The sequence below is a fragment of the Sceloporus occidentalis genome, unplaced genomic scaffold (genome assembly GCF_023333645.1).
Source record: "Sceloporus occidentalis isolate IW3139 unplaced genomic scaffold, rSceOcc1.0.p SCAF_5, whole genome shotgun sequence".
In the NCBI taxonomy this organism is placed as follows: Eukaryota; Metazoa; Chordata; class Lepidosauria; order Squamata; family Phrynosomatidae; genus Sceloporus; species Sceloporus occidentalis.
In genome coordinates this window covers 51,469,094-51,494,754 of record NW_028316985.1, presented here as the reverse complement: position 1 = coordinate 51,494,754, position 25,661 = coordinate 51,469,094, and the positions used below count along the sequence as shown (strand labels likewise).

The following is a 25,661-nucleotide window of genomic DNA, read 5'->3' as shown; positions in this document are numbered from 1 at the left end:
CTTGGAACATGTTCACCTATCAGCCATGCATCTGGTCTAATGTAGAACCTTGGGAGGCTGCTTTTGTCTTGTCGATAGAATAGTGCACGAAGTCTTTCAGGTTCAGTCTTCTGTATCCCCACTGTTTCCAGCTGTAGTTGCTTCTTCACTTAGAATTTTCCCATAGGACTTGACACAAGGTCACCTCATGACTTGACTATGTGGTTGTAGGTAGTCCTGTGGAATAATCTGTATTAAAAAGTGACACCAGCCTAACTGATCTCATTCATATGGGTTTTGTTCTTACAGAATCGTGCATTTTTCATAGGAAAAAGAGAGAGAGAGAGAATATAATTGAATCCACATTGTCAACGGTAAGTAGTTCTCTTTGTACAGTAAAGCAAAAATATTTTGAATTTTTTGTTTTGTTTTTGACCAGCCTGTTCTTTCTTTTCCTCATGGAAGAAATTAGTCTGATGAGCAATTTCTACCTTCTCTTTAAAAACAATTTCATTTCACTGGAGTGGGTTTTTTATTCATTTATCCTGTAATCCTCTTAGATAAAAGACCAAGATAATCCATGCCATGTATCTGTGTAGCACCACACAGTGTCTTCTTGGTATGGATATGTTGGTCTACTACCAGTGGTATGAAGCTATACAATTAAAAATAAAGGGAATATCAAATTCTTATTTTTCCATGCATTTCAGAGGTTGTTTTGTATATATTCAATATTTTTTAGACTTTGTCTGTTTCTAAAATGTTGGGCAGAAATCCACAAATAATGCCTCTATGTTGATGTTTGGCTTGCATTTCCATTGGTCTCCATGACTCCTGCAATTTTTCAGAGCTGCAACTCTTAAGGGTACAGAAGATGCTGCTGGGGAAAGCTGTCTTTGTGCATTGGTGTGTGCTACTGTAGGGCAGCTCCCTCTAATCAGCCTCAATTCTTGATCATAGAGGATCAACAGGCCCCAAGATATTTATGAAGCAGGATAACTGGGTTGGGTTGCAAGCTATAAGATGGATAAACTTCTGCAGATAAGATTTGAAGTTTGATCTGCAAATAGATAACTGGTAGTTTCACCTCAAGCTCATAGCTTTTAGAATCTGACTTCATGCATGTGTATAGCTTTCCAAAAATCCCCACTACTGTAGGGTTTGCATGATCAGTAAAATGGGCAGATGGTAGCATAGCTTTGCTTAACTTTTTCTCTCCATTATGTATACATAATCAAAAATTCCCCTGATTTAGCCTCTTCAGTCAGCTGGCATGAATACATTGAACTCATATCAAACCATTCAGACAGAATCTGCATGTATTTATGTACACGAAGAAGAAATTAATCAACCTTTGTTGGTGCTCCAGTGAATACAATCACCCTTCCTCCTTCAGGCAGAATATAATGATGAAACCTATTCATAGCATCCATCAGTTAATTTATCAGTCATGCCATTATGATTATAGAATACAAATGTTCTAACCATGAATATATAATTACGGAAATGGAACTGTGCAGTGGCCATTTAACACATGTAATACATAATTTATTTAGCACAGCATTTGGACTCAATTCTTGGGAATGAAATGAAAGCAGAATTACTCTTTTCTCATTTTTAAACAATAACTAATATTACAAACTTGAGGATCCTCTACTTCCAACAGTTGAAGAGCAGAGCTATTTGGTTTATTGTCTCCTGTAAGTGAAATGAAACAACTGCTTTTCCCCAGTAAAATACTGAGCTATCTTGAATTCAGATCTCCAAAAAGAAGACCTTTTCTAAAATTCATAACATAGAACAAAACAAATAATAATTACCTGATCTGTTTATTTAAGCAGGATATTTAATAATTTGTAATTAACTGTTTTGCTTCTTAATGTTCCGTAAGAGTTCATAGAAAATTTGCTAAAAGCTGACATTTCCAATACGTGCTTCAATCAACTCAGTCCAGACTGTGTTCTTTTAAACAACTGAAGAGAATTCTAAACTTGAAGCATGGTTTGGAAAAGGTGGCTTCCACATGAATAATTGCTGGCGATGCCAGGCATTCTTATTCACTGCTCAGCTCATCCCTGATAATCTACATTATGCCAAAGGACCAGCAGCTTCAGCTCTGGTGGTGCAATTGATAGAACAACTGTTGTGGAAAGCCTTCTAGGTAGTGGGTACTTCCTTAATTCATTGTTCCTTTTCTCTTTTGGTGTAGTACTGCACTGTGAAATCTGCTGGGGTGGTGTTGGTATCTGGAGTACTCAATGACTAAGGCCCTCAACAGACTGGAAAAATACGGCAGAATGAGGGCAGAGTGGGGGTGTGGCTGCCACCCACCCTCACACTGGTGTCATGCTGTTGTCTCGCTGGCCAACCACCTGCAAAGTGGGCAGCATCACACCACATCTTTGGTGCAGCGGAAGATCTGCAGTTGGTAGTGCACCCTTTCCATGGCACAAAAAGGAACCATTGTTTGAGGCTTCTTTTGGTGCCATGGACCTGCTGGGTTGGGGGCATGGTGTGTGGTTGCTGTGTCCTCAACCCAGCACTTCCAGGGCAGCGTGGCAATGGCAGTCTGCCAAGCCCCTAAGCAGATGGATCAGATACCAAGACAACTCTAACAAATTAATGTATTTTGCCTATTTCCTTCTGAATTATCATGTATTTAGGTGAATTAGATATGTTATCAATTGTCCTAGAAAGGGACAAACTAGAAACCCCATCTACTTGTGAATGAGAAATGCATACTTTACAAACTAAAAACAACCATGTACATTTTGGGGACAGATACACACCAAACCTTTGCTGTAATGCAAACAGATTTTGTTAGTTTCTTCTGTGTTCATCTGTTGACTGTCAGATGTGTCTCCAAGATGTCTTAATAATCAAAATATGGTACAGGTTGAGTCTTCCTAATCCAAAATGCTTGAGAGCAGAAGTGTTTTAGATTTGTGGTTTATTTTTGTTTGTTTGTTTGTTTGTTTGTTTTTATTTTGGGATATTTGAATATACGTAATGGAGATGGAGATGGGACCCAAGACTAAATAAGAAATTCATTTATGTTTTGTATACACCTTATACACATACCCTGAAGGTAATTTTACACATAATATTGTGAATAATTTTGTGCATGAAGCAAAAATGTGTACACTGAACCATCAGAATGCAAAGGTATCTCAGCCACCCTTGTGAGCAATTCTGGCTTTTGGAGTATTTTGGATTTTGGAATTCTGGATAAAGGATTTTTGTAAATTAATGTTAAAACAAATAAGAGATCATGGCTGATAGCGTGTCCATTTGATATTTTAAAACACTTTGGGTCTTAAATAACAAATAATAAATAACAATAATAAAAAGTGAGTCTATAAAAGGGAAAGCATGAAGTACAGTTCGCTCTCCTTATAGGTCGGCTTTGAGCTCATATGGAAGTAAAGCCCAGGCAGAAATAATGGGGCTCGTACTTGCGCCGCACGCCCCATGTGGCGCCGCAAGCATGCACCCTATTATTTGCTATGGGGCTTGAGCATATGCTCTTTTCCCCATGTGTGGGGGGGAGGGGAGCAGAATGGCTCTCCCACGTATGGGGGAAGGCAGACTGTATGATCAAAAGTGAGGTGGAGTATTTTCTCCTTACCTAAAATGTGGAAACCTTTGTGACTGTACTTTGATATTTCCAGTGGTCAGAAATTTGAGGCTGGGGAGAAGGAGAAACTACTGTATTTCAGGGGAAGTATCTACTCATCATCCTCATGCACTTAACTGTATTCAAAATTTAGTCTGCCACATTAGTTATTTTGGATTATCATAGTATTGACAGCTATGATGATTCATAATGACTGTCTGGTTAATGACAGGGTTTCTTTCATGTACTATAAAGATAAGTTAATGTAATTTCACAAATCCAGTTATTGTTCAGATCAACAACCAGCTCATGAGGATGCTAGTTGAACAATGGACTGCTACAATGAAATGTCTCATCTCAGCCAATTGAAAATAATGGTAATATAGGCAGTTTCACTCTGACAGTTCTAGAGAAATTGGATTTCATTCCTTTCCCTTTCTCTTATTTTGCAAATTACAGAACTACAGTAGACCATTTAATCACATTTTTCTTTGGAAAGCTACATATTAATATTGGTCATTCTTGTACGTAAAATGTGCTAAAATTCATGTGGTAAAATGCAAGTATCCTAATTACCATATTTTAGCTTAGTTTTTTGTGGTTTTTTCAGGCTATGTGGCCATGTTCCAGAAAAGTTTCTTCCTGATGCCAGCCATTAAAGCCTTCGACTTTACATATTTTAGCTTATTTTGAATTTTAAAGGCACATTCTGCTTTGGAAGTAGCTGATGAGGATGTTAATTTTCAAGCTAGCCTTCTGCATAGTTTGGTAATCATTTTAAAGGAAGATGGCGAAGGGAAATGTGGTAACTGCAGACCTCCCAGACCAAGTTTAGTTTAATTTTGGCGTGGTACAGATGGTGCTAAAGTGTCGTGCTGGTGTTGTACTAGGGTTAAGGGAACATGCAGCAACCGCACGGTCCCTAACCCTAGTACAGCATGGCACAGTAACAATGGTGGCACCCTGTGTACATGGGCACCACCATTGTTACGTAAGTGCTGCGTGGCATCCGCACGTTGCCGTGCGGCACTTACATAATGAATGCTCCAGTGGTGCACTTGTTACGCCACCCCTGCAGCTTTAAAAGAAACCTCTTTTTGCAGGTTCTTTTTCCTCCGCGGGGAAGCCGTGCGATTTGGCGGCTGTGGCTTCCCTGCAGAGGAAAAAGCCGCCGCCACTACGGACATCAAGCCAGGTATGTACCCAGCCTTTGTTTTGTTAGATTACCACTTAACTGGATGTGCCCTTCTCAAAAAAGTGTATTGTAATAGCTCTTGGGACCCTAAAATCCTGAGGCCAGTTTTTAATTTTAAAATGTTTGGATTCTAAAAATTATACACAAAGGAATTACTCCATCACATTAGAATTGGCACGAATATATCCTGAATGTTTTCTAAGTGATCTTTGGTTAAACCTGTCATGCATCGTAGTACTTCAACTCTGTTTTTGTTTGTTTTGTTTATTTAATATTGCAGACACTGTGTCAGTAAATTTTCTGTTTGCAGGTTTCCCTGGGATTTTACTTGCCATCTATCATTTTAGCACCTTGATTGATTACCAACTGTTATTTACCTTCTGATTCTACTTAGTTTTCCTTTTAGTTAAGAAAAAGAACAAATGCTGTACATTTCAAGTGTCTTGAAAGTTGAATAATATTTTGCTGATTGGTTGGTAATATTTTTCCATGAGCAATAATGTCATTCATTAAAGTTATATTCCATAATGGTTGTATTCAATGGATAGTCAGAATAAGAAATAGGGTTTCTGTGGATAATTCATTTTTTTCCTATTCATGTAAAAGTCTGTGGTGGCAGCACAACACAGTTTGTCTCTAACAGCAGTACACAGTGTTTCCCAGTCCTGGTATCAGCACAAATCTAGAAGGATAGAGTTTTATGGCTTGTCCAAATTCTCAAAGTAACTTTTAAAAGTAAAATTAAACATAAACATGTTTAACCAAATTAAAAAAATCCATGCAGGTTCAGAACTAGTGCCCTGGCTCAGTGCTAGGGAATCCTGGGAATTGTAGCTTATTGTGGCACCAGAGCTTTCTGACAGAGAAGGCTAAATGTATCACAAAACTACGGTTCCCAAAATTCCCTAGCATTGAGACAGGGTAGTTAAAATGGTCTCAAACTGGATTATTTCTGCATTGTGTATTTTGGACCATAATGATCCACAAGATGCCTATGAAAAGTCTACAACCGTAGGACATGAGTGTAGCTGCATGTTCAACTGGTATTATAAATATTCTATCTCTGATACAGCAAATTGAATCCATTTCCCTTCTCCATTTGCAGAAGGATCCTCCTTCAGTGGAAGGAGGCTTTTGGGACCAACCCACTGGGTTTTAAGATTGCTTTTGAGGGTTTCATTAATAGAGTGTGCATAAATAAAGGCATGGGGAGATAAATCTAGAGATTTAAAACTTCTCAGATAAACAAATACTAGGTAAAGAAATTGCTACATTCTTTGCCAAACACATTTATCTTATGTAATTAATTATTTTCATGTTTTGGTTGGCCTTTTGACAATTTTTTTCAACATCTGCCTCTCACTGCACAGACAACACTCAAGAAATACAGCGAGTCCTTGATATGCAGTGGGGTTTCGTTAAAGGACCCCTGCCCCCCATGAATACCAAACTCCAGGGATACTCAAACCCCATTATATTCAATGGCATTAAAAATGGTATCCTTTTTATACAATGGCAAAATCGGGGGGGGGGGGGGTTGGAATTCGTGTTTATATATTTTCAAGCTGTGGATGGTTGAATCTGTGGATACAGAGGGCCAAGTGTACTGAGCTTTTTTTTAGTCATCTTACTAGATCTGAAAACTGAAAACAAGGGTAATACAAAAAAGAATGAAAAAACATTAGCCAAAACATAACACTTCTTAATTGCTAATTTGCATTTTGGTGGTTGCCCTATATCTTCCAAAGCTCCTAGAAACTTGACACCAGAGAATCTCCAGTATTTAATAACATACTACAGTTGGCCCTCTGTTTTTGTGGGGGATCTGTTCTGGACCCTCCCTCCCCCCCTCCGGTGAAAATGGAGGCTCGCTCTTATTCAAGCCCCATAGGCTTGAATGGAGTGCACCTCTGTGCACGCATACTGTTGCGAAAAGCAGAGATGCCCCTCTGTGTATATTCAAGGGCACGGATCTCAGATCCGCGCATTAGGAGGGACAACTGTATTTTTAAAATATATATATATTAATGAGAACTTCAGATATAAATGGTACTTGGCTTGTAAAGGTAAAAGAGGTGAGGAGTTTATCAAGCAAGGATGAGAAATTGTCATTATTCCACATATACAAACAACTGCTAACAAGTATTTTGAATTATGCAGATGGATACTGAGGCTGGCACTTGATGCTGGTCAGGTGTCAGCTTTGTCTGTTATAACTAGATTGTATTCCAGAAAACAGGAATTCCTCAGCAAGATGGCCCAATGTGTCTCATTGCCTTCAGGGTCAAGGACCGGGGTGCCGCATTGGACTCCTGCAGGGCTCTGCAGGCCTACACTCCTACTACACTGTAGCCCCACACACCCTAGGGACTGTGTAGGGACTGATGTTGCCGTGATTGGGGTATGCCTTTCAGTGTTCTACCTTCAGTTTCCTTTGTTGTTAATGGGAGACCTTCAAGGAGAGCCAGAAACACAGCAAAATTGTTTTCCCCAAGTCAATATATTTTTAAAAGATAAGTTTTGCAGCAAATTTTAGGTTTGGTAATACTGGGACATCACAAAAATGGCCCTGGTGTAGAAGCAGCCCACATACTATGATTTCCTCATTCTTTTCTAATTATTATTATTATTACCTGCCTCTCTTCACGGCTCAAGGCAGGTTACAACATAGTTAAAAGACAATCATTACATAAAATACACATATTAAGCTGCATCTCTACAAAATATTTATATCACAATACATAGGGCAATAATTAAATATAAAATTCATGTTTAAAATTCATAATTAAAAACTCTCTGGATAGGCTTGGTGGAAGGGATAGGTCTTCAGATGTGTTCTGTATTCCGACAGCTGATTTAGCTGTTGGATCTCTTCCAGGTGGTCATTCCATAGTCTTGGGGCAGCCAATTAGAAGGTCCTCTGGGTAATGGCTGCCAGTTGGGTTCTTGCAAGCTGTAGCATCTGACCCCAGAGGAGCTCAGTATTCGGGACAGATTGTATGCAAGAAAGAGATCCTGTAGGTCCTGTTTTCTTAAGCAAATGGTGTTCCCTCCCCTGTGGAGACACAGCTCTGTCCTCCAATGGAAGGGAATAGCTGGGACACCAAAGAGGACAATCCATTGGACTGTTACAGATGTTACCTGAAGTGGTTGTCTAACTCTGCCTAATGTAGGGATTGCCTTGCTTCTCAGACACATCCCCCTTCAAAAAGCAAGGCCACCTGGTGGTTCATATCTGCTACTTGACCCTTGGTTCCACAATCTGTTTTGTACGGAAAGCAGCCCAATATTGGCCAAATGAAGTGTTATTTAAATGTGCTAAAACCACATTTTGTTCCCCCCACCTTTTGATGCTGGCAGTCTAATTGCAAATATTAGAGAACTGAACTTTGTCTAAATTATCTGGCTATAGCACACATTACCTCAGATCTGTTTGAAGAGTTTCTGTGTGCAGCTGATTAGGCACTCTAATGAGAGTGCCATAAAGCTCTATGTATTGTGTTTCTTTCTTTTCTTCTGGAACATTATGTCTTCAGTTGTCAAACAGCCATTACAAACTAAAGCTTAAATGCTCAAGTGAAAGAAGCAATAGCAAATGACTCATTGTTAGTCTTTGGAAGAGTGAGGAGAGTGCATTTCGGAAGACTAAAGCCTTGGATCCAAAGACTCTCCTGGGGAACAGCAGAGCACATGTCCTCTGCTGCATACTGAATAGATTATGTTGCTGTCAGTTCTGACGATGCTGATCATCTGCTGGGTGGGATGGGATAATCTGCTCCCTCTTTCTCTAGAATACTCTGTGAAACAATGTACATATAACACATACTGTGTTCATCCTAGATACTAGTCATGGCTGAGAGGAATGAGGTTTTCCCAAGTGGCACCCTTTTTTGCATATGTGAAATCACTGTTATAAATGAACCATCATATGTAACTGAAGCTAGCAAATGTTTAAATATTAGTCAACTAAGCATTTGTCAAAGAAGCAATGACAAGTGATTGTCTCAACCAAAAAAAGTGAGATGGACAGTATTGTTGTGGGGGACATACGGGCTCAGCCTTAGAATCTTTTTTAATGCTACAGTTCTAGAAAAAGTTGAATAATACAAAAATTGTCTCTGAGCTTCTGCAGTAAGCCACAAGCAAGTTACAATATGAGTTTGGAAAACAACATAGATAGCATCACTTTGTTAAATGGACAAAAGGTAGAGAAAGACAAAGAGGACTAAAAAGTTCATAAATCCAAAGGACATCTAACTGTTTTAGACTTCAGATCAGAAAATCCCAGACTCACTGTCATGCCTGGGTGCCCCTTCTGTCAATTGAAATTCAAAACACCTGGAGAGCCAAGACCTAAAAGTCTTTGCCATAGGATATATACTATGTATCTGATATCTCTTCAGCTCTTTGGTTCACGGGTGCTTATCTTTGGCCTTGAGTGAGGAAGATACAGGTCACACAGTAGTATGGTGAATATTTGTTCTGCTTTCCTGTTTGGAATAAAACCAATCCTATAAATGTTCTCGCTGGCTTGATGGGATGGGAGCCAATATCACTCTATCCTAGGGAAAAATGTTTTAGTATATCTCCTAAGTAGTATCAAACTAGCACACTTCACTGGAGAGATGTGTTCCTCATGTGCATAGCCTTACTATATTGAAGGACTTTACATTTCTTGGACCTTAAAAATCTCCCTATTGCTGCATGGCCAGAAGGAAGATGAGTCTGCCTGCACAAAATAGATCCTCCCCAGTATACCATCTTCACTAAGGACTGAAACAACATGCAGGCATCTGACTACCATCTCAAATTGTTTTTTCCCCTCCTGTTTGGTTTGTAACATCTTTCCTGATGAAGAAGCCTATGGAGCTTCGGAAACTTGCAACAGGTATATTGTGCATTTCAGTTGGCCAATAAAGGTATCACTGATGGATTTTTATACTGAAGGAGGTAACTTTTACCCTCTCCTGCAATGCATTTATTCAGCTATCAAGATCAGATTTCTTTATTTGCACCAGTCTTATACCTTTAAAGTAGTACATCATATAGAATAACAAGAAATAGAACTGATCTTGCAGCACCTTTGAGACTGACTTAAAGAAGTTGGCAGCTTGAGCTTTCACAGACTTCAGTCTACTTCTTCAGATGCTTTTGGTCAAAAAATAATATGAGGAAGTAAACTGAAATCTAGCAAAGCTCATGCTGCCAACTTCTTTTTTCAGTTAGTCTCAAAAGTGCTACAAGATCTCTCTACATACTAATTCTAAAGACTAACATGGCTATATCTTTGAAGAAATAGAACTATCACACTAAAAATGAAAGAATGTATGTCAATTTAAAATATATCAAATATAAAACATCCTTTATCTCATATCAATGCAATCAGTATGATTGCTCACAAAGGAGTTTTAATGAGCAAGGGACTGCTCACATGTAGAACAATGTGTGATTCCCATTCCCACAAACATTTGTCCCAGTCATACGTACACGTCCAGCATCTGACCTTATCTGCAGCAAAGGTTACAAATACATGATTTACATGTTTTTCTCTGCCTGGCAAATCAGTATGTTGATCTAATATATTGTTTGAAATGAGAAGACAGTCTGAATTACAGGTTTGCATTAGCTATTTGGTGCATCGTTCCTGAATATTTCAAGCGAGCATGAATTCAGCTCAATAAGTACACATGATCAGGAAATGATTTGGCTGAAATGTCTTTGCAAATTTCTTCCTTCTTCCACTACATTTTTCCCTAGTTATATATGTAAGATTAGATACTCTACTGCAAAAATCCTTCATTATCATTTTCAAGGATAATATGACATCACTGTTAACTGTTAACTATTTGCTTTGAATCCTTTTATAAGCAAGTCTTGGGTAGCAGTGTTAAAACAAATGCTTTTATACACACATCTTAGGTAGCACGGACCTGTTACAGACTGCCAAAATAAAGCTGCTTCGGGTCTCTTTGGAGGTATGCTGTTTAAATGATGCATGCATCTTAAGAATCCGGAAGCTGCACCAAAGCTGCACTCCAGTGCTTAGGACTGGAGTGTGACTTTGGCGCGACCTCCAGACCCATGCATCATTTAAATAGCATACCTCCAAAGAGACCCGAAGCAGCTTTATTTTGGCAGTCTGTAACAGGCCATAGTTAATCAAATTAATGTAATGAAAAGAATAGTCCAGTTTTAGCATGCGCCCTAAAATCTTAGAATTCAAGTATTGTTGTTTTTATATATGTTTCAGTTGTGTATGGGATGGCTTGATAGCTTTGAAAGTACAGAACACTTCTAGCTTCTTATCAAGAAAAGATAATTTCTTCAGACTTCTTTTCATGGACTATTTACTCCATAGCTCTCTCACTTTTCCAAAATAGATGACAGTACTTTGTCAAACGTCTTGCATGCTCTCATACAATTTGAGTCAGAATTCATTCACTCGTTACCCTGCCTATTATTCACCTTTAAAATTTTATGATAACCCTCTTCTCTGTCACATTGCTCATCACCTTATTACTAATTACAGTCATAATGTAATATATCATGTATTTTAACATACCAAGAGACTTCCCATAACCAAAAAATACAGTATATAGGTTGTCCTATAACATGCCGTGCGCTTTGAATGTATCCCCAGATTTTCCTCCTGATATTGGCAGCATCCTCTTGGCTAAACATTATGCTAACTGACATAAACAGAAAATTACTATGGAGTGAAACATATGGTCAGGACCAAGCTGGTGTCATTAGTGAAAAAGGCCAAAGAAGTGAAATATACAGGGTACAACTTGCTATCAAAAGGGCCATAAAACAGGCTATGCTTTTAAAATTTCCATTAGGCTTCTACTGAAATGATATTACTTTTCTAGGATAATTCAGTCTCTACTCATACAGAAGAATCAGTGTGGTATACTAGTTTGAATTCTGAATGAGTACTTCAGGAGTATGAGTTGTTGTTGTTGTTGTTGTTGTTGTTGTTGTTGTTGTGTGCATTTAATAATAATAATTTATTTTATTTATATACCGCTATTCCAGAGATCATAGCAGTGAACAGCAAGTAAGCTAACTAGCAAGTAAGCTAATTTGCCCCCAACAGTCTGGGTACTCATTTTAGCGATCTCAGAAGGATGCAAGCCTGAGTCGAGCTTGGGCCCTTTTGCTGGTCTTGAACTCGCAACCTTGTGGTTTTGAGTGAATGGCTGCAGTACAGGCATTTAACCACTGCGCCACCAGGGCTCCAACTTATAGCAACTCTAATGTGAACTTGTCATGGTGTTTTCTTGGCAAGATATGTTCTGGGGAGATTAGTCATTGCCTTCCCTTGTGTCTGAGAGCCTCTGACTTGCCCAAGGTCAGCCAGTGAGTTTCATGGCTGAATGGGGAATCAAACCCTGGTCTCCAGAGCTGTAATCCAACACTCAAACCACTATGCCACACTGGCTAACAGGAGACCAAAGTTCAAATCCATATTCAGCCATAGAAACCCTCTGGATGACTTTGAGCAAATCACAGTCTGTCAAGTTTAGAGGAAGGCAATGGGAAACATCCCCTAACTAAATCTTTCAGAGAAAACTTTATTACAGCATCATCATAAGATGGAGTCAATTTGAAAGCACACTAACAATAGCAACATTCATTAAAGATGTGCACCACAACCGTCATTACCATCACCATAATCAGATTGTACTATCAGCAAACAAAATTTGAAAAGTGAGACCTTATCGTGCTGTGATGATTCTCTTTGCTTTTGTCACTGAAGCTTCCTTCTATTTGTGTATGCAAGATACTAAGTTGTGGTCTCAGACACTCTCTTCTTTAGTAGCTACTAAATAATGTAAGAGCCAAATCAGCAGGGACAGAGCACAGCAAAACTTGCCTTAACCGACAAGTACACTTGTGCTTATCTACATATCTCCAATGCAAAAAGATCACTGTATGGCAGTGGGTTAATAAACAATGGGAATTTTTGTTCCCATTATATCTCACTGTGAGAAACTGGGGCTTGAGGGATTTACAGAGGAATAATCATAGTAGCTCTGCTTCTTTATTGTTGAAGTCTCCTTTCCTCATTAGAAGCAGGTTTTCAACCAAGTTAACATGCAGCAAGAATCCTTATCCAGTCATGTCTCTCTGTTGTGTGTACCCTCTTGATGCAAGTGCTTTCAACTACCATTAGTTGTATTCCCTTTCTAAAAATATTATTTAATATTGTAAAGTATGCAGTTAACCTTTTAATTGTATACTAACAAAACAGAATGTATGAACCTAAGGATACATTGTGTGAATGCACTACTCGCTTAAATTAGGGATGGAAACTGTGTAGCTCTCTAGATATTGAGCACAAAACCCATCCCCTTTGATTATTGGAAATGATTGATAGGTCTAATGAAATCAGATATTCGGCAAAAACTGGAGGGCCACATGCTTTTTATTGTTGTTGTTGTTGTGTGCCTTCAAGTTATTTCTGACTTATGGTAACTCCAAGGAGACTGTATCTTGGGTTTTCTTGGCCAGATTTGTTCAGAGGGGCTTTGTCATTGCCATTCCCCAAGGATGAGAGAGAGCGTGACTCGCCCATGGTCACCCAGTGGGGTTCATGGCCAAACAAGGAATCACACACCTCCAGAGCTGTAGTCCAACACTCAAACCACTATGCTATGTTGGCTCTCCTTTGCTACTTGTCATACCTTTGCTACAGTGTCATACCATTACTTAAGGAATGACACTGAAGTTACCCTTACTGCTCACATACCTAAGTCAACAGAATATACACACCTCCAGTTATACTTAAATGTAAACATGTCATAAACAGTTCTATCAGACTATATTGTCATATAAGAGTAAATGCCTTAGGGCTTGAATAAAAAACCTTGCATTGTGCAGACCTGAAGGAATTAATGAGTGTGCAACTAAAGGAAGTTACAAATAGAAAACCATTTCTTTATTGTTCCTGGGCTATAGTCTGATTAATCCAGATTTAACAGAATAAAAACATTTTAAAAAGAAATTGTAAGCCTGTAAATGCCTAGTGGTAGTAAGACCGGTTGCTCAAATGGCTATGTCAAGGAAATAAAATTGTGAAAAACTTGTGTTGCTTCCCTGTGTATGTGTGTGTTGCCTCCCTCTGAATGTACATTCTCAAGCCTCCAAGCTCCAGATATTTGGGGAGCCTGAGATTCATGGGCTAGGGATCCATGTAAGGAACTGTACAATGGCTTCATCACCTTGTACGTTGCTAAATGTCCTTGTCACGAATATAAGCCAAACCATCAGCTTAAAAAGCAACTGCTTTAAAAATAAAACAGTGTAGAAAGGAACTGTATGGGTTGTTGCTAATTGAGAATAACAGTAGTTTCCTTTCCAAGGACAATTCAACAGGGGCATGATCACAAAATGCTACCAGGATCCCATTTTCTTCCTTGGTTTGGTCGAATTTCAGTGTATGTATGGGCTACATGCAGCCCATGAGCAACACATACTTCCTATTATCTTGCTGTCTTGCTGTTACAACCACACTACTGGAAACTAGTGGTAGTTACATCACAAACATTTGTTCTTCTTCTTACTCCAGGAACTGATCAAAGGTCTCCTCCCCAAGTGGCAAGGCCCATTTGTATACTGTTGGCAACACCATACTTGCTCTTTATTTCTATTTTCTTTCTTTCCACCCCGTTACTTAACAGACTCCCTGGCCGAGCTGACACAGCTGGTCTTGGAGCTGGTGTTGGAGACTCTCAGGCTTCTTGTCCTGGGGGACCTCAACATCCCCTTCAAGTCCGGCTCATTAGATCTCACAGGTGCAAGCTCGGGAATTCATGACTTCCATGACAGCCATGGGTCTGTCCCAATTCATCTCAGAGCCAACACATTGTGCAGGTAATACACTCAATGTGGTTTTGAGTACGGATCAGGGATGTCCGTAGGCAGAGGTGATTGCACCACTGCTCTGTCATGGCATACCATTTCCTGGTGAAAGTGTGACTGAAGGCCACCACTCATATCCCCCTCAGGGGTGGAGGACCTATTAGAATGGTCTGCCCTCAAAGGCTGATGGAACCGGTTAAGTTCCAGGAAGCCCTAGAGGGTTCTGTGGTTGGGAACAACGGCGATTCTGTCAAAGCCTTGGTTGATACCTGAAATGACGATCTTACCAAGGCCATAGACACTATCACTCCCAAGTGTCACTTCCAGCCGTCTTCAAATAAGAAACCATGGTACACCCAAGATCTTCGTAAAATGAAGCGGACTGTGCAACAACTAGAGTGCTGCTGGCAGAAACATCAACTTTTATCTGATAAGATAAGATAGAGACTTTTTGAAGTCTTATGGTGTGGCAGTGGATACAGCAAAGAACTCATTCTATGCTGTACGCATCGCATCTGCAAAGTCTCGTCCAGCAATGCTGTTCAAGGTGGTTAAAGGATTAACAACATTGCCTCCCACCCTGAACCCACTTTTGGAACCAACTAAAGCCTGCTGTGATGCATTAAAACAGACAGTAAGAGAGGTGTCCAGTGACTCCGTGGACTATGATAAACTGGATCACTTTGAGTTTGTAAATACCGATGAAGTGGACAAGCTTCTTGGAAGCGTAAGGAGGACAACGTGCCCCCTCGATCCCTGCCCGTCATGGATGACCGCCCAAGGAGGTGATGCAATGAAGACACTACTACGTTCTATAATTAATGCATCCTTTAGGGAGGGTAAATTTCCAGAGCAACTAAAACAAACTGTGGTCAAACCACTTTTGAAAAAACCCTCCCAAGACCCCCTGGGAAGAAATAATTATAGATCGGTCTCCCTTTTACCATTCTTGGGCAAGGTGAGTGAGAGGACAGTTGCCTTCCAACAAGTTGTGTTGGAGGAAGCCAATTATCTAGACCCATTTCAAACCAGCTTCAGGGTGGGATACGGAGTTGAGACTGCCATGATTGCCTTAGTCGATGATCTCCATCTGGGCATCGACAGGAGAAGTGTGACCCTGTTGGTGCTCTTGGACATCTCAGTGGCCTTTGATACCATAAACCATGGTATACTTCTGGAACGCCTGAGAGAGTTGGGCATTGGGGGCACTACACTCCAATAGCCCCATTCCTACCTCTCAGGCAGATTCCAGATGGTGATGCTGGGGGACAGCTGCTCTTCTAAAAAAGAGCTGACATCTGGCGTCCCTCAGGGCGCCATCCTGTCCCCCATGCTATTTAACATTTACATGAAGCCATTGGGTGAGATCATCCGGAGACATGGAACGCGGTGTTATTAGTATGCTGATGACACCCACATTTATTTCTCTATATCTCCAACTGCTGCAGTGATTAAGGATGATATCTCTCCTCTGGCTGCCTGTCTTGAGTCAGTAATGGGCTGGATAAGGAAAAACAAACTCACGCTGAATCCAGAAAAAAACGGAGGTACTTGCAATAGGTACCTTAAGTCCGGGGATGGAGATTTGTCAACCAGTCCTGTATGGGGTCACACTTCCCCTAAAGGACGAAGTTTGCAGTTTGGGAGTACTCCTGGACTTGTCACTACAATTGTCATCTCAAGTGGATGTGACAGCCAGGAGTGCTTGGTACCAACTTTGGTTGATATGCCAACTACTCCCCTACCTGGACCAAAATTACTAGAAGCAGTGATACATGCTCTGGTATTAACTGTAATTTCGAGTACCAATATTATAACATCTAATATTCTTCTTCTGTCATTTGTTGCCTCTAAATGAAGAGTAAGTTGTGCCTTTCATAAAATCCCTCTATGGATTATTTTTAGACTACACATTATTTATTACTGTTCTGTGGATCACATGTCCCTCACCATTTGAGTATGTACTAACATATTGTTTATCTGTTTTTACTGGCTAATGGTCTTCAGGCCAGTGTGGAGGAAGTGCCATGTGGAAAGTATTTTAGATGGCTTCCACATGGTGTCCAGCCTGTGCAGTATTGTTAATAATGGCTTCATAGAAATGAGATCTGTCATATTAAAATACATTTATAGTTCTGGCATGACTGTGTAAGGCAAGCTTCAAATCACACTTTTTATCCCATCTAAACCATCTTGAGACAGACACAATACTGCAGTTTGTGAATTAAACATGAAGATCTGATACATGGTAACCTCATAAACAAGATTTGCATAATGAACATCTTTAAAAACACCATGTTACTGTGTACATTCAGTAGGAAAATATTTGCATATACTGTCTAGTTCTCTCAGTAGGTGAGAGATTTACACATGTGGTAGCACAGCTTGCCAGGCAAGAACATGGTTAAATTCCACATTTCTGCCCAGTGAAACTGTAATTGAAAGCTCAAGCCATTCTGAAACACTAATAGCAAAAAAATGAGTGATTTTTTACAAATAAACAATACTAGTATTAATTAATACAAAATATATCAGTCACATAATCAGTTTACTCTTTAACCAAAAGATTACTTGCAGTATAAGAAAAAATAAAGCAGCATGTATAAATCAATGCCCACTTTGAATGCAGTGAAGAGGAACATCTAACACAGTTGTATTTTTTTAAATGTCTATTACATACATTTCAACAAAATTGGTTCTTACTTTATGAGTATTTCTTTTACTCTTAACATAAAAAAAAATCTCCCAGTTTACAAAATTAGTAACTAAGCAGTCTTAACAAAGCAATGAGTGTCCTGGACTGCAGCCAGCACACACAAACACCGCTGATAAGGATGGTAATTAGCAAAGCAAGCAGCTGAAACAGTCCACTCTTGCCAGGAGTGAGAGAGAGAACAAGCCAAAAGCCAATGTCAGAAACACAGAGATCACCGTAGTCAGTCCAGTCCAGGGTCAGGGTAGCCAGAAGGTAACAAGAGTCCAGTCCGTTCCAAAGTCAAGGCAACAAGGAGTCAGGATACACAAAGCCAGTGATGGCAGCAATAACACCAAAGGAGCATGCAATAAACTCTAGCATTGAGTTGGCATCTCTCTGCTTCCTAAATAGGGGACGCTCTCCCCCATACCAGGTGAGGCTGGTTAGCTAATTGCCTTGCAGCAATTCTCTGGGATCTGTGGCTGCCAGCACTTTCAGCCCTGCGCTGCCCGAAGGAGGGAACCTCCAAGCCTGGTTCCTCCCCAGAGTCACCACTAGGCTGCTGTACCACCAGAGGAATTCCACCAGCACTAGGACCTGGCTGAGCCTCCTCCTCTGGGGCTGGGAGATCAGGGCTGGGCTCTGGCAGAGCAGGATTAACACCTGGTGCAGCCTCAATTAACTCTTGCACTGGAGCAGGATTAGCACCTGGTGTAGACTCAATTACCTCTTGTACTGGAGGAAACCCATCCTCCTCCTCATCCTCCAAGACCTGCTCTTGGCTGGCCATGACAATGAGACACATATCAATTACCAATCAAGTTCATTAGAAATGTAACATTTATCTATAGGTTTGGTAGGGAAGGTATATAGAGGTTCATAATAGGAAATCATCTCAGTTTCTTAACTGGTACAAATGCATGGCCATTGTTCAACTAGGATTCTTTTTTAATTTTATACTATATTTGTAACTGTCTTCAAGATATTCCAAGGGCAAAATTTGGAATTATAATATAAAAAAGTCTTTTCATGCCATGAAATCTGGAAGGTCATGAAACTGTTTTCCAGTTACCTATATTTGGATCTGTTTAATTTCTGACATTGCGGGTCCATATCCAAACTTCTTGCAGTGTCCAGTTAGTCCCAACTAGAATAGATGCTGTATATACTCATGTATAAGTCTAGAAAGTATAGTCAAAAAATTGACCCAAAAATGTGAGTCAACTTATCCATGGGTCAATGTAAGTACTGTATTTTAACTCTTATAAAAAGGGAACCATGCCTTGGTGAAAAGCAAAAGTATAATGTGTCCTGAAAGCACTGATGCCCCCACCCTCCTCTGCTCTATCATCCTCCCAGTCTTTAGTGGAAGCACAAACAGTTATGCCTGATAGAATTTTGTTAAGTTCTTTGGCATCATTTTTCTTTGCTTCATCCTATAGATCCTTTGTCACTTGCCCCTAAATTTTACCCTCGACATACGTGGGTCATATCAAAATCCATAATTTTAGCCCCCAAACCTGCCCTTGACTTATACATGAGGTTGACTTATAGTCGAGTATATACAGTACATTGAAATGGATGGGCCTTGCTAGTTACTACGTATGTAAGTCCCAGTGATTGAGTGGGCTTGCTTTACTTACAGACTAACATTGAATTTAGCCCAGTGTTCTCCAGCAACATCATACCATACAGAAGCATGTTGCAAAGTACTGGTTCAGCAAAAACTAATAGAACATAATCCATGACTGATTTTCTATGCTCATGATTGTTACTTGTTGTTTGCTTTCAAGTAGCATCTGTTTTGTAGCTGGTAATGCCAACATTCTCAGGGACTTTTCCACTGAGCAATATTGCATACGTTTTTATTCAGATAATCTTGTACCACCTGCGTTTTTGCATTTGAGCTATCATTACTTAGAAAATATTTCTGAAGGGAAAAATAAGGTTGCCATGGAAACTATTGTAATGAAATACAGCCTTGACACCATACCATAGCATTAATTAGTCATTAATTAGGAGGAGGAGATTGTTCATGAGAGAAGAGTTCTTTAGCAAGTATCAAATTAATTTATGCCTAAAATGACAAGAGCAAATAGCAGTAGCAATAGCAACTTTATTTATATGCTGCTTCATACTGCCTAAGCAGTCTCTAAGCTTGGCCCAGCTTGTCCCCAACAAGCTGGGTACTCATTTTAGCGACCTCGGAAGGATGCAAACCTGAGTTGAGCCTGAGCCTCTGGCTGGTATTGAACTCGCAATCTTATGGTTTGTGAGTGAGTGGTTGCAGTATAGGCATTTAAGCATTGTGCCAGCAGGGCTCCTAATGTAATGTGAAGAATAAATAATCCAAGAAATACTGGCCTTGATTCTGGCCTGTCAGCTCAGGCTTATATTCCCTCTGTGTAGTTTTGATTAATAATAATAATAATAAATGTTTTATTTGTATACCGCCCTTCCGTAGATCAGGGCGGTTCACAGCATATAAAAATACATAAAAACATTCAATCCAACAAAGTTAAAAATTACAAAATACTACAAAATAGTTTTAAGGGCCCTCTCATCGGAGCACACGTCTCCCAGCTGCACCATCTGGGACCTCCCGGAGAGGTAGGAGCGGAACCACTGGAGCGCAGTGCCCCCGATTCCCACCTCTGCCAGGCGTCCCAGAAGGATACCATGGTCTATGGTATCGAAAGCCGCTGAGATGTCCAAGAGCACCAACAGGGACACGCTTCCCCTGTCGATGCCCAGACAGAGATCATCGACTAAGGCGACCATGGCCGTCTCAACCCCATAACCTGCCCAAAAGCCAGTTTGAAATGGGTCTAGATAATCCGTTTCATCCAAGACCCTCTGAAGCTGGATTGCAACCGCCCTCTCGATCACCTTCCCTAGAAATGGCAGCAGTGAAACAGGCCGATAATTATTATACACCAGGGGGTCGAGGGAGGGCTTTTTTAACAGAGGTTTTACTACGGCCAATTTAAGAACAGATGGAAATTGCCCTTCCCTCAGAGATGTATTAATTATCCGGCGTAACAATAACGTTACAGCCGGTCCCCCCTGGGCTGCTAGCCACGAGGGACAGGGATCGAGAGAGCAGGTCGTCTTCCGAACGCTTCCGAGGATCTTGTCCACATCCTCGGTACTAACCGACTCAAACCGATCCAGCTTAACTAAGTCCACGGAGGCCCTGGACACCTCTACATTAGGTTCTGCCTGAATGTCGACGTTAAGACCTTCGCTTATGCGAGAAGTTTTATCCACGAAGAAGTCATTAAATAAGTCGCAGCAGGCCTTAGAAGGTTCAAGGATCTGGTTCAGGGCAGGAGGGAGCTGAGTGAGCTCCCTGACTACCCTGAACAACTCTGCTGGACGCGACTCCGCGGACGCGATACGAGCACCATAGAACGAATTCTTTGCTGCTCGTATCGCCTCTCCGTAGTCCTCTAACCGTTGGGCTAGGAGAGTCTTGTCGTCTAAGCGAAGGTGTTTCCGCCAACGGTACTCTAGCCGTCGCAGCTCCCGCTTCCTTGCCCGGAGATCTTCCGTGTACCAGGGCTTGCGTTTGGAAGCGGGTCTGAGAGGGCGCTTGGGAGCGATACTGTGTATAGCCCTCGAAAGACCGGTATTCCAGATACCAGTCAGGGCATCAACAGAATCACCGTCACTTCCAACCATGTGTCCCTCTAGGGCTTCCTGGAACCGGTCAGGTTCCATTAGCCTTCGAGGGTGGACCATCCTAATAGGTCCGCCACCCCCGGGAGGGATCTGGGTAGAGACCTTGATTTTCACCTCAACCAGGAAATGATCCGTCCATGGCAAGGGGGAAATATCAGATATTTCCACCCACGGATTTTCCGCATCAGAACAGAAGACCAGATCGAGCGTATTACCCGCACAATGCGTAGGACCCTGAATTAGCTGGGACAGGCCCAGGGCAGCCATGGTGTCCATGAATTCGCGAGCCGCACCGGGTGGAACATAGCTGGCCGTGAGGGAGATATTGAAGTCATCCAGGACAAGTAGCCTGGGCGTCTCCATCATCAGCTCAGCGACCAGCTGTGTCAGCTCGTTAAGGGAGTCCGTTAGCGCACGGGGTGGCCGATACACCAACAGAATCCCTAGACTGTCCCTAGCTTTAAGGGTCAGGTAAATACACTCGATGTAGGACGTCTGTCTTATGTGGTTCCTAGTGAGGGACACGGTGTTCCTGTGTATCAAGGCCGCACCCCCCCCCCCCGCCCACCTAACCTGGGCTGGTCCTTCACCGAGAACCCGGCAGGCAGGGCCTGAGCCCACACAGCATCCCCTTCAGGCCCCAGCCAGGTCTCGGTAATGCAAGCCAGATCACAACTACGGTCCTCCAACAAATCGTGGAGGATGTGGGTCTTGTTGTTAATAGATCTGGCATTGCACAGGAGCAGCGACAGGGTTTGTGGCACGGTTGGAGCGACCCTCAGGTCCCTTAGGTTGGGAGGAGGACCGGAAGGAGAGATGGATGTGAGGCATCTATCTCGCCTTCCCCTGGAACGCTTGTCCCTCCTCCCACCGCCATATCTCCCCCTGCCCCACACTACCTCAATAGGAGCTCCGCTCAGAGTGATGTTGTCCCCTTCCTCCCCAGCCCATGCATCCCCCGCGTCCATGACCTCCCCCCACCCACCCTACACTGACAAATAAGGGGCAGAGGTTAGCCACTGCAGACATCCTCTGCCCAGGCTAACCAACAGCCTCCCTAGCCCCGTAAAAACTGCGCAGCTGCGCAATTGCGAAGCACCGCCACGGTGCTCCCCAGTCCGTAGGCGGCACTCCCGGGGCGGTGCGCTGCTGCGCACCTCCGACACCCCGGGAGGAGGCCGCCCGGCGAAGCGCGGCTTGGCTGTAGGGACCAGCGAGGAGTCCAGAAGGGGGCGTGGCGGGGAGGTCCGGCGTCCGGCTTATGAGCTCGCCGCTCTCACCTGGCGAGCTCCACTCCCAGCCTTCCCCCCAGAGTCTTAAGAGGACCCGCTCCCCGGCGCCGCCTGAGGCCAAAGCGCCAAAACAAAAGAGTCCCGCCGCGGTGCTCCCCAGTCCGTAGGCGGCACTCCCGGGGCGGTGCGCTGCTGCGCACCTCCGACACCCTGGGAGGAGGCCGCCCGGCGAAGCGCGGCTTGGCTGCAGGGACCAGCGAGGAGTCCAGAAGGGGGCGTGGCGGGGAGGTCCGGCGTCCGGCTTATGAGCTCGCCGCTCTCACCTGGCGAGCTCCACTCCCAGCCTTCCCCCCAGAGTCTTAAGGGGACCCGCTCCCCGGATTAAGTTCAAATTACATCTGTATGTAGATTCTCTCATAAAGCTAGAGGTTCTTCTATGCTCCCATTTTCATCAGCATAAAGAAACTCATTCTTTTTTCTAATGTGCCAAGGACAGTTACAGTAACTGTAACCATTGACTACAACTCATCATGGATTGTCAGTCAATAATTCATGGACCAGCACTGCTCAATGGATCACCATTTTGAGGAGCACTAGTTAAGCAGGCAATGGAGGGAGCAAAAAAATCTAGATGGATAAACATAACAAATAATAAGCATAACCTAAAACCAATGACTACAACACAGATCAAATCCATATACTTTATCTGCATTGTGCATGTAGAAATGAAAGTGGTTCTCATTTAATTACATATGAAATTATTACATTTATAATTTGCTCTTCCCCTGAGGAATTCAAGGTACTATTTATCCTGACAACAACCACATACGTAAATGGGTAGATTAGGCTGAGAAAAAAAGATTGGCCAGGTGCACCTAGTGTCCAAGTAGGGATTTGGCCCTTGGTCCATCCAGCCCTAAGACAGCACGCTTACCACAGTGTAGGCAGAGAACTCTTAAATTTTTTAAAAAATGGAGTTGCAAAGTGTATTTTTCTCACAAGGAGAAACTGCAGCTTTCCCTGACTCCCATACATTTAGGGCTGAAACAGATGGCCCCTATAGCCCCAGTTGGGGCTGGCTTGGGGATGTGGCATTTACCGAATCAGTGATTACTCACCAGCGGCTTCTCTCACACTTGGGGGTGTCCCGTTTAGATGCCACTTTCCCCAGATCCAGCTTTTTGAGAAGAAAAGCTGGCTCTTTAGGAGAAGGAGTGGCTTTTTTCCACCCCAAAAAGGAGCGGATCTTATCTGCTCCTTTCTGGGATGGAACCTGTCTGGATTGGGGCTAAGTATCTGTTTACCCTGGCCCAAATCCAGCCTAAAGGGGGTGATTCCAAGCCACCCCTTTTGGCCTGTCTGTATCCCCCCCAGAGATGAACAGCAGCATGCCTTTTCAGAGTGCCTTTTATTTAACAGTGAGGCAGAGATGAGCCATCTCTTTCTATGGAATGCCTCACATGTCTCTACCACTTATTTACCCCTGTTGGAATTAAGAAGTAAACTTAACAAAACAGTGGCATTTCTCTCAGAACTTTTCTCTTTAGACAATAAGCACTGGCTTCACACATGTGGTCAGGGATGTCACTCAGGATTACAGGAAGTTCAGGCTGCACCAAGTGACACCATAAGGGGGAGTGACACTAATGCTACCCAGACACCTGTTTGTTTGTTTTGCAGAAATGAGCTATGGAGTTAGCCTGTGTTCCTTTAAAATGCTGAAGCTCAGTGGAAGAGATGGTGTGAGTGGGATGAGGTTCAGAGGGAAGAGAAATAAGAGGCTCAATTTATGAAATTTGAATGTTTGATTTTTTTTCAAAAACTTCTTTTTTTTCAATTTTGCTTTAAAAATATCATATATTACCATATTTTCACTCCAACCACATGAAATTATGCACATGCAGTGGCTCAGGTGGTTAAGATGCTGACTCTGTTGATTGCAAGATCGGCAGGCTGGCAGTTCAAAGCCCGGGTGTCGCATGATGGCGTGAGCTCCCATCACTAGTCCCAGCTTCTGCCAGCCTAGCAGTTTGGAAGCATGCAAATGCAAGTAGATAAATAGGTACCACTTCAATGGGAAGGTAAACAGCATTCTGTACAATCATGCTGACCACTTGATCACAGAGTAGTCTCTGACAAAGCTGGCTCTTCAGCTTAATAATGGAGATGAGCACCGCCCCCTGTGGTCAGATACAACTTGACAACCTTGTCAACAGGGACTACCTTTTAATTGTTGCTGTTACCCGCCTCGATCCTCAAAAGAGAGAGGCAGGATACAAATAAATTTATTATTATTATTATTATTATTATTATTATTTACCTTTAAATACATTTAGGCTATGAACTTTAATATTGTAATATAAAGGTATAATTTTAATACTGATAGTTTATGTCACAACTGTTGGCATTACATTCAGTGATATAAGGCAATTACCATTAATAACATCAGTACAAAAAACTTTACTAAGGATTCTGTATGGAGTGATATGGGAGGGGTGACACCATGAGTTACAGCACTGGGTGACACCAACCATAGTGACACCACTGCCTGTGGCCAGAAAGGTACAATAAGAGAATATCAACCTTCTAAAGATTCCCCTGTAACAGTCCATTTCTGTGGTTATTTCCTAGCCACCAACTTGTCATTTCTCCCTTTCACAGTACTTGTCTATTCTGTTTCTGCCTTTCCTTTGAATCCAGATTGGTAGCAAGACTGATAGCCTGAACTGTGTCCTAAAATATTAGGAAAGTACCTCTCAACATTTAATAGAATATAGCAGCAATTTTGAAACTAACTGAAAAAAGAGATGTCTAGTAGAAGCTTTTGTGGACCCAATCCACTTCATCGGATGCCAATCCAGGACCCAATCCACTTGTTCATACACCTGTGAGGTGTATCTTATCAAGTGGACTATGTCCACGAAAGCTTGTGCTAGAAATTCTTTTTTTCCAGCCTCTAAAGTGCTCCTGGATTCAGAAATACATATGAAAGCATACACACAGCTTCTTCCTCATGCCTCCAATCAAACTTAAACACAATCATAGCCTAGATAATGCATTCATTTACAGAAACATATGACAGGAAGACAGACAAGAGTGATGGATTGTCTCTGCTACTTTCTTTGCCACCATTTCAAACACTTGTATATGTTTCCTCTGTTTGTCCCACCCACACCCCTTTGTCCCTCTTCTGACATAGACAGAGACATACAGATAGAAAGGCAATCAGTGGGGAGAGGAAGATTTAAGGCTTCTTCTTCCTGAATACTGACATCGTATTGTGTATTCCACTCTCCCAGTTACAAATCTGACTGACACTTTTATTGTGTCAATCATCTGGGAGAAAGAGATGTTTGCTTTAAATAGTGGTGGATGGATTCTTTACACACCTTT

The 25,661-nt window shown here is 41.9% G+C and overlaps 1 protein-coding gene across 5 annotated transcripts in view; it reads left to right on the top strand.

The window, feature by feature from the left end:
- Nucleotides 1–25,661, top strand: part of LOC149312150 (synaptotagmin-1) — a 419,893-nt gene that overhangs the window by 145,926 nt on the left and 248,306 nt on the right. For 4 of the 5 annotated variants that reach the window (XM_089524049.1, XM_089524046.1, XM_089524047.1 and 1 more), the window contains one exon: nucleotides 289–353. The exons of the other annotated variant lie outside the window; for it this stretch is intronic. The gene's annotated coding sequence lies outside the window, so the exon portion shown is untranslated. The remainder of the gene's footprint in view (nucleotides 1–288; nucleotides 354–25,661) is intronic. 5 annotated transcript variants of the gene reach the window in all.